Raw genomic sequence first — 14083 nt, forward strand, 5'->3', positions numbered from 1 at the left:
AGAAAGGAATTTTTTTGTGGATTACTTGCGAATTGATAAAACAATAAAGTCTGAATGTTACTGTAACTTTTAAGACTAACTTAAGGAATAAAATCGTGAAAAAAGATTCAGTTTGAGAAAGAAAAAAACTATTTTTCATCAGGAGAATGCACCGTCACACAAAAGTATTTTGACAATGGCTAAAACCCATGAATTAAAATCGGAATTGTTGGAGCATCCACCGTATTCACCTGATTTGGCCTGGCTTCCATCTGTTTCCTGCCCTAAAAAAACCCATGTGTGGAAAATGTTTTTCATCAAATGACGAAGTCATAACAGGTGTTGAAGCGTATTTTTCAGCCTTTCTTGCCATAAGATTCTCACTTCAGGAATGGAATTTTTAAATTGGAGTCACGTTGGCACAAGTGTATTGATGTTCAGGAAGACTATACAGAATAATAATAAAGTGTATTTCAAACCATAAAATTGTGTTTTTCTTATGGAACCGCAAAACTTATAGAATAACTTGGTATATCGTAATTGGCTTGACTAGCACGCCAATGTAATAATAATGCCTAGCGTGCTCTGATGAGAAGAAAAAGAAGAAGAATTTTTATGTTACCAGTCATGCGGAATTTAATACATAGACTGATTTTCAAACAATTTAGGCTACTAAGGACCACTTTTGCTTTCATACAAAAAACTCTTCTCATGAGCGAATCAGATTCAAAATTAAAAAAAAAACACACACACACAAAGGAAGCGTATCAATCGAATGGATTTTTCGCATCGCAAGTAAATTAAACGCAACAAGTTCTGAAGGTAATTAGTGAATGTAAACTTTAAAAAGTTCACTTTTAGTCTGGTTCCCATTTACCTGAACTTGTTTCGCGAGCTTCAATCGTTCGTCCATGCAGATATGTGACCAGCTGCCAATTGAAATTAACAAAAAAAAAAACCAAATTGAAACAGGTTGAGAAGTTACTTGCCCCATATTGTGCACCTTCTGTGCAAACCTGAGTTTCTATTGTATATGTATGTTTGTTTGTTTGTCTGTATATATGCGCGTGTAATATGTACTATTTGTTTGCCTCTAATTTATTGTTGTTGCTGCTGCCACTGAGTTATTTATTCGCTGAATTTATACCGTCAGGCTTCGTTGCATTCAAGGCAGTTAATTGTGGATCGCCAGGCAGCAGCATTAACGAGTTCACATACCAACACACATCCCACACGATTGGCCCCATTGTGGGAGTAGATTTTGCTGCAAAAATGTATTTGGTACGCGGCCGTTTCAAATGTAAAACGTTTGTTTCAGCTACCATCTTTTTTGTAGTTCACCTCTGCTGCTTGGCTTTGTAGCTTTTTTTCGGATTTTTTGTAATCTACTCAGTCAGTCCTACTTACGAGTACATATGCACACACATAAATTCCGCCCATTTTTTACCCGTTTCTGTTTTGTTTCAGGCGTCTGGGAAACAATGCTTTTGACATGAAAAAATTTCACTTTCTCGCTGGCTATTCCGCACTTTGCGTTTATTTCACTTTGTTATTTGTATTGTTTTTGCATTACGCGCTTTTTAGCCAACGCATTTCTGCTTCAAACTCTGCGACTGCTGGGCGATGCTGCTGTTCACCGTTTTATCATAGCTGCTGTTGTATTTTCCTTATGTTGTTGTGCTCACTTTCAGCAATTGGCAATTCCAAAAAGTGCAATTGCAGTCGCTGTTACTGTGGTTGTTGCTGCTATTGTTGGCATGGAATGCTGTAATGCAAGTTTTCAGTGTTTTAAATGCTATGCATTTTGTTGCTGTTGCTGTTGTTTTGATGCCGCTTTTGCAATATCACACAATGCTATTGTTGTTGTGCATGCTCTTCCCTCTCTTTAGCAATTTGCAGTTGCAACTCGCTGTCACTACCTTCACATTTACAGTTATTATTTACAATTGTTGTTAGTGAATTTTGTAAAATGCTACTCGGCTCGCTGCAGTTCAATCCGGTTGTTGTCGTGTCAAATTTTTGATGACCAGAAGAAAGTGAGTTGATGCGCTTTGTCAACGTCCAACTGATGAGCTGACATTTACTGACATTGCCACTTATTTTATAGTTTAGCCTAAGGCGAGTCAAGAGCAATCAGACGGCGTCAGGTTCACGAGCCATGAATGGTTGATTAAAAAGGAATTTCGCAAAATAACTGGCAGCAAGAGTGCGAAAATGGCGGAAAACATGAGAAGTAAACTACAAAAATAAGTATAAAACTAAAAAATATATTTACTTATACATACATACATATATATATGTATATAAATATTTATGCATATTACTTGATCACCCTTGACTATTTTTTTTTCGTTTAGTGAAAAATACTTTCGCTTTGATTTTGTTTATTTTTTAGCTCTTCTAAGAAGTTGAGCAAAAATTGCTTTCCTGTTAACCAACCAAAGGTGTTCAACTCAGGCGCAAGAGAAAGTTATTGATATTTTTTTTTGGAAATTTCAATAATTATTGAAACGATTTTATCTGTGGGAAAAAAGAAGCAAGCACCATTCACACGACTTACTAACACAGTGCCGAATATGCTTTTTAAGTTTTTAATCTGTTTTCAATACAACTGATTTTCGATTAAATTAACGCTGCGTTTAGGCTGTGGCATGACATAGTGGAAAAACCTCACACATAAAATCATGCTAAAATGAAGGCCATCATCGTAGGACTCGCTTGATGTATCGGTTAAAGGGCATCAATGGCTCTAAAATGGCAACTATGCATTCGATAATGCATTTTTCATGAGCCGAAGTTGGTTTAAGGGGATATCTCGTGAACTGCAATTTGTACTACAAAATAACTAAATATTTAACAGCATTTTTTTATTTACTATTCTTCACCAAAAACTCATTCCATCACGCCATGTGAATTTAAATGTTGAGCTATTTTTCCTGTTTGCTTATAACTTCTGCATATAATTGATTTTCCGAAGTTGAAATTTTGCTATGCGTCCAATATCTTCCGCTTGGAAAAGATTGAAAAAGGTGATTCCCCTAAACTTACAGCGTGTAAAATATGTATATAACAAAAAAGTGTAATTTCCAAATGGTGTTTTAAGCATTTTTGCGTAGCGTAATAAAACGTAATAAAAGTGACTGCACTTCAATGTTCGAAAAGCAACAAGAATGCTAGAACACTAAATTTCTTCCTTCAGAGAGGCGTAACGTCACACTGGTGGTGTTGAAATGTGAAAATGTGAATAAGAACGCCAATAGAAGAAGAAAATGACACATACACAGACTAAATGCATCGAATAAAATGCTGTCAAATTCACTGAGAGCGAAATAGCGGTACGAGATAGGCGCTACCTTTGTATTCTGTTCATCATGGAAAAGGAACAGCAGTAACGATGTAAAGCTGTGCTGGGCTAAGAATGATAGATTACAAAATTGTGACATCCGTGAGAGTATTTCTGGTGCAGAGAATGCTGGCTCGCTCGAAAATAACACCAAAAATTAAAAATAATACAACTATAAAATGAATACAAAATAGTCACATATTGACCTCACTCACCACCCTCTCTTTATTGCTATTCTTTATTATCTTTATAGTTAACCACACATTCTTACTAACATCTGTAACATAACACTCTCTCCTCTTAACATTTTCTGTTATTATTTGAGGTATGATCTGTAAGCTCAGATTATTTTAATGTTAGAAATACGTTACAGTTTGTAGGAAAAAACTAATGAGTAAAGTTGTTGGTTTGCGACTTTATATGTGCGACTGTATGAGCTCTACCTAGGCATAGACATAGGGCACCCAATAAAAATACAGCGGCTCCACTGGCTAGGTCATATCGTCCGAATGGATACAAGTGCGGCTCTGATAGTATTAGATGTAGTATCAGTTTGTTGGAAAGATCAGGTGGAGAAGGACTTGGCTTCTGCCAACTGGTGCCGGTTAGCAAGAGAAACAAGAACAAACTGGCGCGCTTTTTTCAACTCTACCAAAATCGCTTAAGCGGTTATTGCGTCAATCAAGAAGAAGAATCGCTCATGGTATTACATACAAAAAATAAAATTTTCAAAATACACATAAAATAAAAATTATTAGCATCGAAAACAAAAATGGGAATTATACCTACTCAGTAAGTATTGCTCGCTATAAAATGTCTATGCTCTTTTTGTGTACGTAACTGAACTGTTTGAAAAGAATGCAAATTTATCATCCATCACGCTATTTTCCTGGGGCATATTCAAATCCACTATTTTATTTAATTTCTGGCAGTTTAGATCAATTATTGCGGATTTGCTCAAATAGCATAAACGAAGAAAAGGCATTCATCAACGTCAACTAAAGTTATTAGAACTTTTTCACTAAATGATGAACTGTTCTCACTGCACGCTCCAAAGTGTTACCTAACAGGAATTCGTTAATGTTTTCTGTATATGGGTAGACAAGCAGCAATTAATATTTTTACTTTAGCAAAACAAAAAAAAAAAAAAAATAGTTTGTTTGAAAATCATTTGCGAAACAATTAATTTCAACTCAATAAAATTTTATTCCAGCTACCAGCATGCCATCACCATATGGTGGGCACTGCTTGGCACATGGCACGCTGACGTTAATTCTCAACAACAACTCAACAAGCGGATTACTGATACAGTAGTATCTCAACTTAAGGGGTACATTTTTTACACAGAGATTTTCTTAGATGTCAAGTTGAGAAACTAATAATTTTCTAATTGATCTCAAAGGAATTTTTCCAATTAGTATCAAATGAAATATTTTTTTAATTTGCATTTTATAATTTTACTTAGTTTATTATGTACAGGGTAGCCAATCTTCAACGGACCCATCTGGCAACCCTGTATCTTTTGACAGAGACGTCAGACGTCAACGACATACCGCGTTGGAAACGTCAGTCCAAGCAGATTTTTACCACGGAACAGTACACGCCACGCGAGCGCTCCCAAATTGTTGAAATTTACATTCAACAAAAGAAGTCAATTGTGAAAACTCAACGTTCGTATAAAAAATTGAATAATGTGAAAAGTGCACCTTCTAAGAACACCATTAAGCGTTTGTATGAAAGGTACGACCACGGTTTGTATGACCAAGGTGATCGGATGAGAATATGGCTCTTGTACGGGCCAGTGTTGAGACGTCGCCAAGGACAACCCAAAATCGGCGTTCTCAGCAGTTGGGAATTGTTCGGACCACTTTACAACGAATTATTCGCATTGATTTGCATTTATTCCCGTATAAGATTCAATCGACGCAAAGATTATTGCCTGCGGACAAGCCTCGTCGATTGGAATGGGCCCAAAAAACAAATGGGTCCGTCGAATATGGGCAACCCTGTGCTTTATTCAATACTTTCTTTCTCTAAGTAGGTGAAAAGGTTGAAGTGCCGGTCTAGCACTCCTCAAGTAGCAATAAAGCGCCGTTTTGATTTCTTCTCCTTACTTGTAAAAAAGAAAATAATCTATAATATGCCATATCCAACTAACTTTAATATAACTTCAGCTAAAATTATTCATCCAGATAGTGGCGCTTCTACATGAGCTTCAGGTAATCATAATTCAGTATTTAGATTGATTAAGATAAGATTAAGATAATTCATTAACCCCTTAACCCCTCAAACATGAAACACTCGTGCCTGATCGAAGCTGTTCTTCAAAATTAACAATATGACGGCCTTAGGATATATTTTTGCTATTTTCGAGAAAAAAAACCGACAATCAATTATTTAAAAAGAAATCTAAATTTTGAAAAAAATGCTTCGATCAGGCATGAGTTTTTTATGTTTTTCAAAAGCAGTATACATTTTATTGAAACCTACCAGGAGGTTTTTAAGTTACAGTAAAAAAACATAATTTTGAGAAAAACGCATTTAAAGATCTCTCCAACGCTCCGAAGCGCCCTTTGTTAATTGTTGAATAACTCGAAAAATATTTCTTCGATTCACTTCAAATTTTTCGCAAGATATTATACTTTAAGGAAATGCAAAATAAAATCCAATTTTTTGAAAATTCTGACTGCCCCTAAACCCTTAAAATATAGAAATTCAATGTCAAGAAAGTATTATACATATAAACAAAAAAATCCTTCCAATATATGTGGGTAAAGAAATAAAAAAAGTACAAAACAATAAATAAACTGAAGCTTGTAAACACTCAGGTTGATGCCCTCACAAATTATTGTATATAGATTAAAATTTAATTATAAAAGCTTTTTTAAAAGAGATTAATTGAATATAATAAAATTCATTCCATTTTTGAAACATAATTGAATACTTAGGAACGAAAGAAAAAAAAAATTAAAAGGGTATGTTCCGTACCAAAAAACCTGCCACTTTTTATTAATTATTTAAACTTTTTTAAATAAAAGTTTTGTATATAAAATAAAATTGGAGCGTAAATATAAGAGCAGCTGGAAAGTTATTAATGATTTTTTAAATAATCTTTAACTTGTGTTTGAGAAAATGGTTGATATGAAATGATAAGGTGTGCTAAAACTCTACTTAAGAGCAAGGGGCTTATCACACGTAGAAGAATATTTCTGCTTGTGCATAATGCGAAAATATTTTGATGTATGTGCTGAACATCTTAACCGCGAGATGGATTGGAGTTCGATTTCCTCTGCAAGGTAGCTACATCTGTGTAAAGAATCCTACTAAAATTTTATCGACATTGTAAAATTTACGCCGTCTTGATATGCCGTCTACCTCTGCATGTATTTGGAATTTTTTACAATTTTAAAAATGGATTCAAATTTACAATAACGAGTTTGCTTTAAATTTTACATTAAAAGTTGATTCAAAAAACTTTGATTGTGAAACCCTCATAAATGTTGAGAAACTTTTTCGGTAACGACAATCTAAGCAAATAGCAATTTACGAGTGGCATGAACGCTTCAGAACAGATTGTGAGTCTATTGAAGATGACAAACGTAGCGGTAGACCATCGGCATCGAAAACTGATGAAGGCATTAATGGGGTTGCGTCGTATTGCTGTAAAGTTGGTCCCAAAGGAATTCATGAATGAATTTCATGCAAAAAAGGGACAGCGCTGACATCGCCAGAGACATGATTTCCAAGGCTGAATTCGACCCAACATTCATCAAACGCATCATTACTGGAGACAAGATGTGGGTTTATGAGTACGACACGCAATGCAGACATCAGACAAGTAGGCGAGCGAGTGGTGAGCTCAGAATTAACTAAGGCCAAAAAAAGAAAGACGTTCTCAGTAAAAAAGGAAGCGATGCTCACGTTTTTATGGATTACAACGGTATTGTACGCTAGAAAATGTTGCCAGAACGTTAGGCAGTTAATAAGGACTATTATTTGGGCGTTCTGAGACTTAAACGAAACACTTCGCAAAAAAAGAAAGAATTTGTGGTTAAACAACTCGTGGATTTTTCACCATAATAACGCACCGTCTCCATGTGCCACTATTTTCCGTGAATTTACGACCACGAACGAAACGTAACCATCCAGTAGCCATCGAATTCAGCTGATATGGCTCCTAGCGATTTTTTTCTGTTTGATTGGTCAAAAAAGCATTACGGGAAACGTATTTTAATAGCCGAAAGGAAGTAAGGAAAAAATCGAAGATGACTCTGATGGCTATGCGGAAAATAGAGTTGCGGAAATGTTGCAAGAGGTGGAACAAACGCTGGCACAAGTGCGTTGCCTTGAAGGCGATAATGTCTCTTTTGAGGAATAAATTCGTTTTGAATTTTCTGAATATATTCCTAGAAGTTTTTGATCAAGGTGATATGTAGATATCTATCTCAATTCCGTTGAATTCGTACAAACAACCGCTAAGTGAACAAAGTAAGTACAAAGTTATGATACTCTTGCCCACTGATGCTCTCACTAGGTTTGACTGGCGTTTGGTTGACGTTGTGACCCCAATTAATGCAAGAGCAAAAATTCATAAAAATTAAACAAAATATTTTCGGTCAACTAATATGTACGAGTATGCCTGAAAGAAGAGCTCCACAAAATTGATACCCTGGAAGGCACGTACAACTAAACAAATGTACCATAAATATATCTGATGCGTTTACAGCACGATTTTATTATTTACCGGCCTATTTATGTATGTAAAGAGTCAAATACTTTTCCATACATAGCATTTACATACATTCATATGTAGGTGCAAACATGATGAAAATGTGTTGAAATATAATATAATTTCATTAGCTTTTGTTTTTCGTCAAGGCCACAAATTATTAAACAAACTATGAAATTTAATCTCTGATATGTGTCGCTAGGTTAGCATTGCGCAATTAAATGGCTTTGTTTTACAGTACCAAGACTTTAATAAGCACCCATATATACGAATGCATGCGTGTAGGCTCACTATGACCCTTAGCGCCAAACTACCTTGACTTTTAATTACATACATATTTAGTGGGCATGTGTACATTAGGGCGGGCAACTTTTTTTGCCACATCTTTCTGAGCTCCTAGGTTCGGATTCTACTCTGCATAAAATTAGAAGAATAAAAGCTCACTAGAGCATAGCTCTAAAGTAATTTTAGGTAACCCAAAATTATAAAAGCAGTTAATTTTAAATAATGCAAACACATGATTTCTGTATAAGTTGTCTAGATGAGGACGAGGAAGAGACAATCTCGCACCTATTGTGCCACTGTCCTGCTATATCCAGACGCAGGTTTACTATTCTGGGTGAACTATTTTTTGATGAGTTGGAAGATCTCAGTTCTACAGAAATCAGAGATACTGGTTTTAGGAGAGATAGGGGCAAGCTCCTCACGCGGCATCACAATGGGCTATGAGCCTGAGTGTCCCACAGGTCAACCGATTCAACCTAATTTAACTTAACTTTAATTAATACGAAGTGAATGTGGGTATTAATACTGACTTAAGGGGTTATATAATGTTAGAATTTTCAAAAAACAGATTTCATATATTAAGAATACACACAGTAAATTTAATATCGTTCCGGCGAATATTTTTGAAGATACGCGCAAATTTGAAAACAAAAAATGTTTATCCTATGTAAGTGCTTTTCAAACTTTAAACGCGTTTTTCTCAAAATGGTGTTTTCAAAGTCGGCGGCAAACATTATTCGAAAACGGCTAAACCGATTAGTCTTAAATTTTAACACGAGGTTCCTAAATATATTTTTTAGTAATTAATCGAAGATTTTTTCTCACCGATAAATATTTTTTTTTATAAACAATTTAAGGTCGAAATTTTGGTCAAAAATCGATTTTTGTTTGTGAGAAACCGCCATTTTGTCAACAAAATTTATTTTGCTTATTCCTTCGATTAATTACTAGATTTAACATTACTTTAACGAAATCCGTTTGGGTTTTTAATTTCAGAGAATCCAGTTCAGTGATATGATGGTCATTGCAAAACGTCTTTTTGAGAGGAGCTCCCGGAGATCAGCTGTAGCTCCTTTCCAAATAAATTTTTACTAATACTAAGTCTTAAAATACAGTTGAAAGATAATATAAAACGTGTACAAATTTTTAAATCAATAAATTAAAATGTTTTCTCAGCAAAAATTTTGGAAAATTCGCTTTTTTCGGCCTTCTAACTGTATATAACCTCTTAAGTACTATATTATGAATGCTATAAACTTTTATTTGCAACTTTTTCGGTGCGAATAATTTTTTTCGTGCATCAATTTTTGATCAGCAAGATAGCGTAAAATGTTAGAAATACATTTTTTTATGTTTTCAATTTTTACTTATATAGGTATATGGTAAAAAACAACTTTCCTATTAAAATATATAATTTGCTTTAGAGCGCCATAATCCAATTTTTGAAATAAAAAATGTATATCAAAAATAATTTCTTTTTGTGCAAGCATTTCCTTCCATATAAAAGATCTTAGAATTTGTGCTTTACATGGGAGGAGGTTCCCAACGCCGTTTACATAAAAAAAAAAAAATTCTCAAAAAACGACGCAATTCTTAAGCGACTTTAAACTTTCAATTTATTGCACTAAGTTTTCTTATTAAGTCTTTTTGATTAAAAAAATGTAAAATATTAGTGAAAATTTATGTTAATTTGAGAATTTCGTATAAAACATAAACATTAGAAATTTGTATTTTAAGTAAAGGGTTTTCCAATAAGAGGTGTTATTCCCGTGAAAGAGGCAATGCTGTCGTTGCTTGTGTGGCACGTAGCGCCGTCTTGTTGTCCAGATCAATACCATCCAACTCCGGCCATAAAAAATCGTTGATCATCTCTCGATACCGCAATTCATTCACCGTAACTGTTGCTCCAGCTTCATTTTCGAAAAAGTAAGTTCCAATGACTCCGACGGACCATAAGCCGCCAAACCTACCAAACAGTCACACGTTGAGAATAGAGAGGCTTTTCAACAATAACTATTGGATTTTCTCAGCCCCAGATCCGAAAATTTTGCTTGTTGGTGAAGCCACCGAGGTGGAAATGGGCCTCATCACTCAAGATGATTTTTCGATGGAATTCCGGATCATTTTCATGCATTTCAACGACCCAATCAGCACGACGATGTTGATGATCGGCTGGCTTGAGTTCTTGTGTTAACTGGATTTTATAAGCCTTAAGACCCAAATCATTATGCAAAATACGGTGTACTGACGTTTGTGGAATGCCTAATACCAAAAAACGACGAGGAATGGACAAACCTGGGTTTTCTTCAACACTTTCGGCTACAACAGCAATATTTTCGGCTGTTCTTGAGTGACGTGCATGATTTTATTCTTCACTTCACTAACAGCTCGAATTTTTTCACCAATTTCTGTATTGCGGTCCGACAAGGTGCTTCACGATGACCAAAAATTTTTATAGTGTATTTTAATAAAAAAAACATCACAGCTTCAAAAGTGACATCTACCGAAACAGCGGGCTATTCAAATCACCTGTTATTGAAGAAGAAATTGCTATTAGTGACAGAGAGGTAAAACATCACACCGACACCCTTTATAATTTTTTATTTTTTTTAACAAAAATTAACAAAAAAAAAATTCACGTAAAAATGTGGCGAATATTGTAAAAAGATAAAGTGAAACTGCATAAGAATTCTGATTAAAAAATTTAAAATTTTGGTGATAGATTTTCGAAATTTTTTAGATTATTGTGAATCTCGTACGAAATTTGAAATTTTGTTTTATAATGATTTTGTTATACGAGTACAATGAACTATATTTTTTTGATAAATTAAGGAAAAAAGGCGAAGTGATGGGACTATAAAACTGAATAACAAAAAGAAAAAATTTTGGTTTGGATTTTTTTGGAAATTTTAAAAAAATTTTGTAAATTCTTTATAGTAGTTTGAAACTTCGATTTATAAAGTTTTTGCTATACAATTAACTATATTTTTATAAAAAATTAACGAACAAAATTAGCGTGAAAAATATGGCGAATGTTGTAAAATGAATTTACTTGTAAAATGAGTTAACTTAATTGTGTGAGCACAAATGTAGCTTATTTTCAAATTTGAGGTGCTCGAGATGGACTTTTTTTCTTATCGTTTTATATAGAAGCTGAATCTGTTGGAATGATATCGATGAAAAAAATATACTCGTATATATATTATATTTATAATTGGTGCTTACAACCTTTGTTGGTTGTTGCCAGAGCTTCTCCTCCTAATTGTGGTGTGCGTTTTTGAGGCTTTTCCGGCATATAACTTCTATATTGTTTTTTCTCCAGGCAGAAATACACTCGGAGGTTTGCCATTACTTGCCAAAAGGCGACCGTTATGAGAAAAAATCTTTTCTATTATTTGGTGTTTCTTACCCGATGTTTCGTAGCTGTGCACTTCCGAATGATAGTCTCAAGACGATCGCGGTCGAAAAAAATAGTTCCATATATTATAAATTGCCCCACCCTAATGCCCATACATTGATAGATTTGCATATAATTTCACAAAGCGCTAATTTGTGTTTGTAAAATTTCGAAATCGAAAAGAAGTAAGTATTAAATACAAACATATAATTAAATGCATACAGACAGATTTACAAGCAGATAATAAACATAAAAGTGTATTGTATTTGCATAATTTTTTACTTTGCACGCCTGTGCAATTTGAATTTAATTTGTATGAATGCCTGATTTCATCAAACATTGAGTTTTCTCTCGAATACCTGTCGCAGTTTTAGGTGCGGTCTCACTTTCAGAAGTGTCGCCTCTCCGCTGAATTCTGCCGCATTTTAATTCAGTTTCGCTGATTAGACACTTAGGTATGCGAGCTGATGTGCAGCACTTAAGTTGGCATTGTGCATGGATATATATTTACTTATATATAAGTAAGTATATATGCACGAAGTCTCCAAATGTGTGACAAATCAAATTTGAATATTCAAGGTGGATTTTCGTTCGGAAAACAAATGAAGATTTTTATTAAATTATCTGCGTAGGAATTTTAATTAGTTTTGGATTAATAATAGGTGATTATTGTTTTATTTTTAAGAAACTATGTTGAGTTTGAAGAAGATTCATAAGCAAATTTATGTAATATAAATGATAAAAATATTGTTTTTTGAAATAAATTTTACTCGACAGATTATTTTCTATTAATCCATTAAATAACTGGCTTATAACACATTAACAAGTTTGGACAATTTATTTGTTTATTATTTAATTTGAATAGTTTGTCAACGAAAATATACTTCATTCTTCTACAAAAATCATATAATTAAAGTTTCTATTCTGTGCAAATTTAAAAAAAAATCAAGAAATTTTGATCCCAATTTCTAATTTTTTAATGAGAATCTTAAGAAAAAATCCAGGTATGCAGTTTTATAGAGCATTAAATTCTAGTATAATAAAGTGCAAGTTGAAGTGGTTAAAAAATTGCGCTGATTTTTGACTAATTTTTTTTTGCCGATGGCGTAGGGGTTTTCTTCCGTACAAAAAAAAAAAAAAAAATATTTTCAAGCATTCGTTGAAATCAACAAAAAATGAGTACTTCATTTGATTTGTCATGAAATAGCGACAATATAATGTATATTATAATTATATAATTTAAAAGCCGATATGCTACTATTTATGACTGAATATAATTGATAGGCTAATAACAGAATGCTCCAACAAATTTTATTACAAGCTCAATGGAAAATCTCAGTTTATATGAATGTGGTTCGGCGACTGACACGTGAAGAGAGCTCTGCAGTGAAGTACAGATGAGCTGAATATTCGACTCATCCGGAAAATAGTGCATTAAGGGGGGCATCTTATCAGTCGGCTTTTAAAAAATCGATTTTTTTTACTGCAATCGATAGATATATTATAGGAGAATATGCCCTCAAAATTTTATAGCGGAATTCAAAGTGATTTCGGAGTTACAGGCCTGTGTACCGTCCCTCGTGTGAGTATACTGTTTACCTTCTGAAAACTCTGAAACACGTTTTCTCAAAACCTTTTTTTTTTAAATGGCGTGTAAGATTAAAAAAAAAAAACGACGAAAGTTATCATTTCAAACCGATAATCAATATAAAGATAAAATGCGCAACTAATTAACTAACAAAATACAAAAAAATTAATTTTTAATGATATTTAACACCTTTTTTGAAAAAAAGCGAAAAAAGCACTTTTTTCCAATAATAAATTGTGTGTTCATTTTTTCAAATTTTTACACAAGAGTAGTCTATTATATGCGGGAAAGCCTTCTGAATAAGACAATATTTTTTTTGTGTTTCAGGTGAAAACTACGACCGCAATCTTATACGCCGTTTTACCAGCGCGCAACGAGAAGGTGTGCGAGATCCCTCATATGTCCGCCATTTTGTCTTTTTATTTATGTTAAAAAATTTTCTATTACTCTTCAAACTTGCCTTCAATTAAATGCAAAAAATTATTCCGGTGTGTCGGTTTTTTCGCCTCGAATAAAAATTGCGAAAAAACACATTTTTTGAAGCCACTGATAAGAGGCCCCCCTTAAATCGCAAAGACTGGGTTAGGATACTTGGCTGATCAACACTAATTTCGCATGAGTTAAAACTTCTTTCTAGAACTGAGTTAATCACACTGGACCTGGAAAACTAAACTTTTTTTGTGCGAACAACTTGTCACTTAAGACTTTTGAGTCAGTTTTGTGTATCAAATACGAATTTGGGTTTACAATTTTTTCATTGCA

At 33.8% G+C, this 14083-nt stretch overlaps 1 protein-coding gene across 3 annotated transcripts in view; it reads right to left on the minus strand.

Moving 5' to 3' along the window:
* The window catches only part of LOC129235889 (ATP-binding cassette sub-family G member 8), a 93165-nt gene that overhangs the window by 35250 nt on the left and 43832 nt on the right, over positions 1-14083 (minus strand). The window contains exon 1 of one of the 3 annotated variants that reach the window (XM_054869953.1): positions 1427-1848. The exons of the other annotated variants lie outside the window; for them this stretch is intronic. The gene's annotated coding sequence lies outside the window, so the exon portion shown is untranslated. Of the gene's footprint in view, positions 1-1426; positions 1849-14083 lie in introns of those variants that run through there. 3 annotated transcript variants of the gene reach the window in all.

This window comes from Anastrepha obliqua, chromosome 1, assembly GCF_027943255.1.
Source record: "Anastrepha obliqua isolate idAnaObli1 chromosome 1, idAnaObli1_1.0, whole genome shotgun sequence".
Classification (NCBI taxonomy): domain Eukaryota; kingdom Metazoa; phylum Arthropoda; class Insecta; order Diptera; family Tephritidae; genus Anastrepha; species Anastrepha obliqua.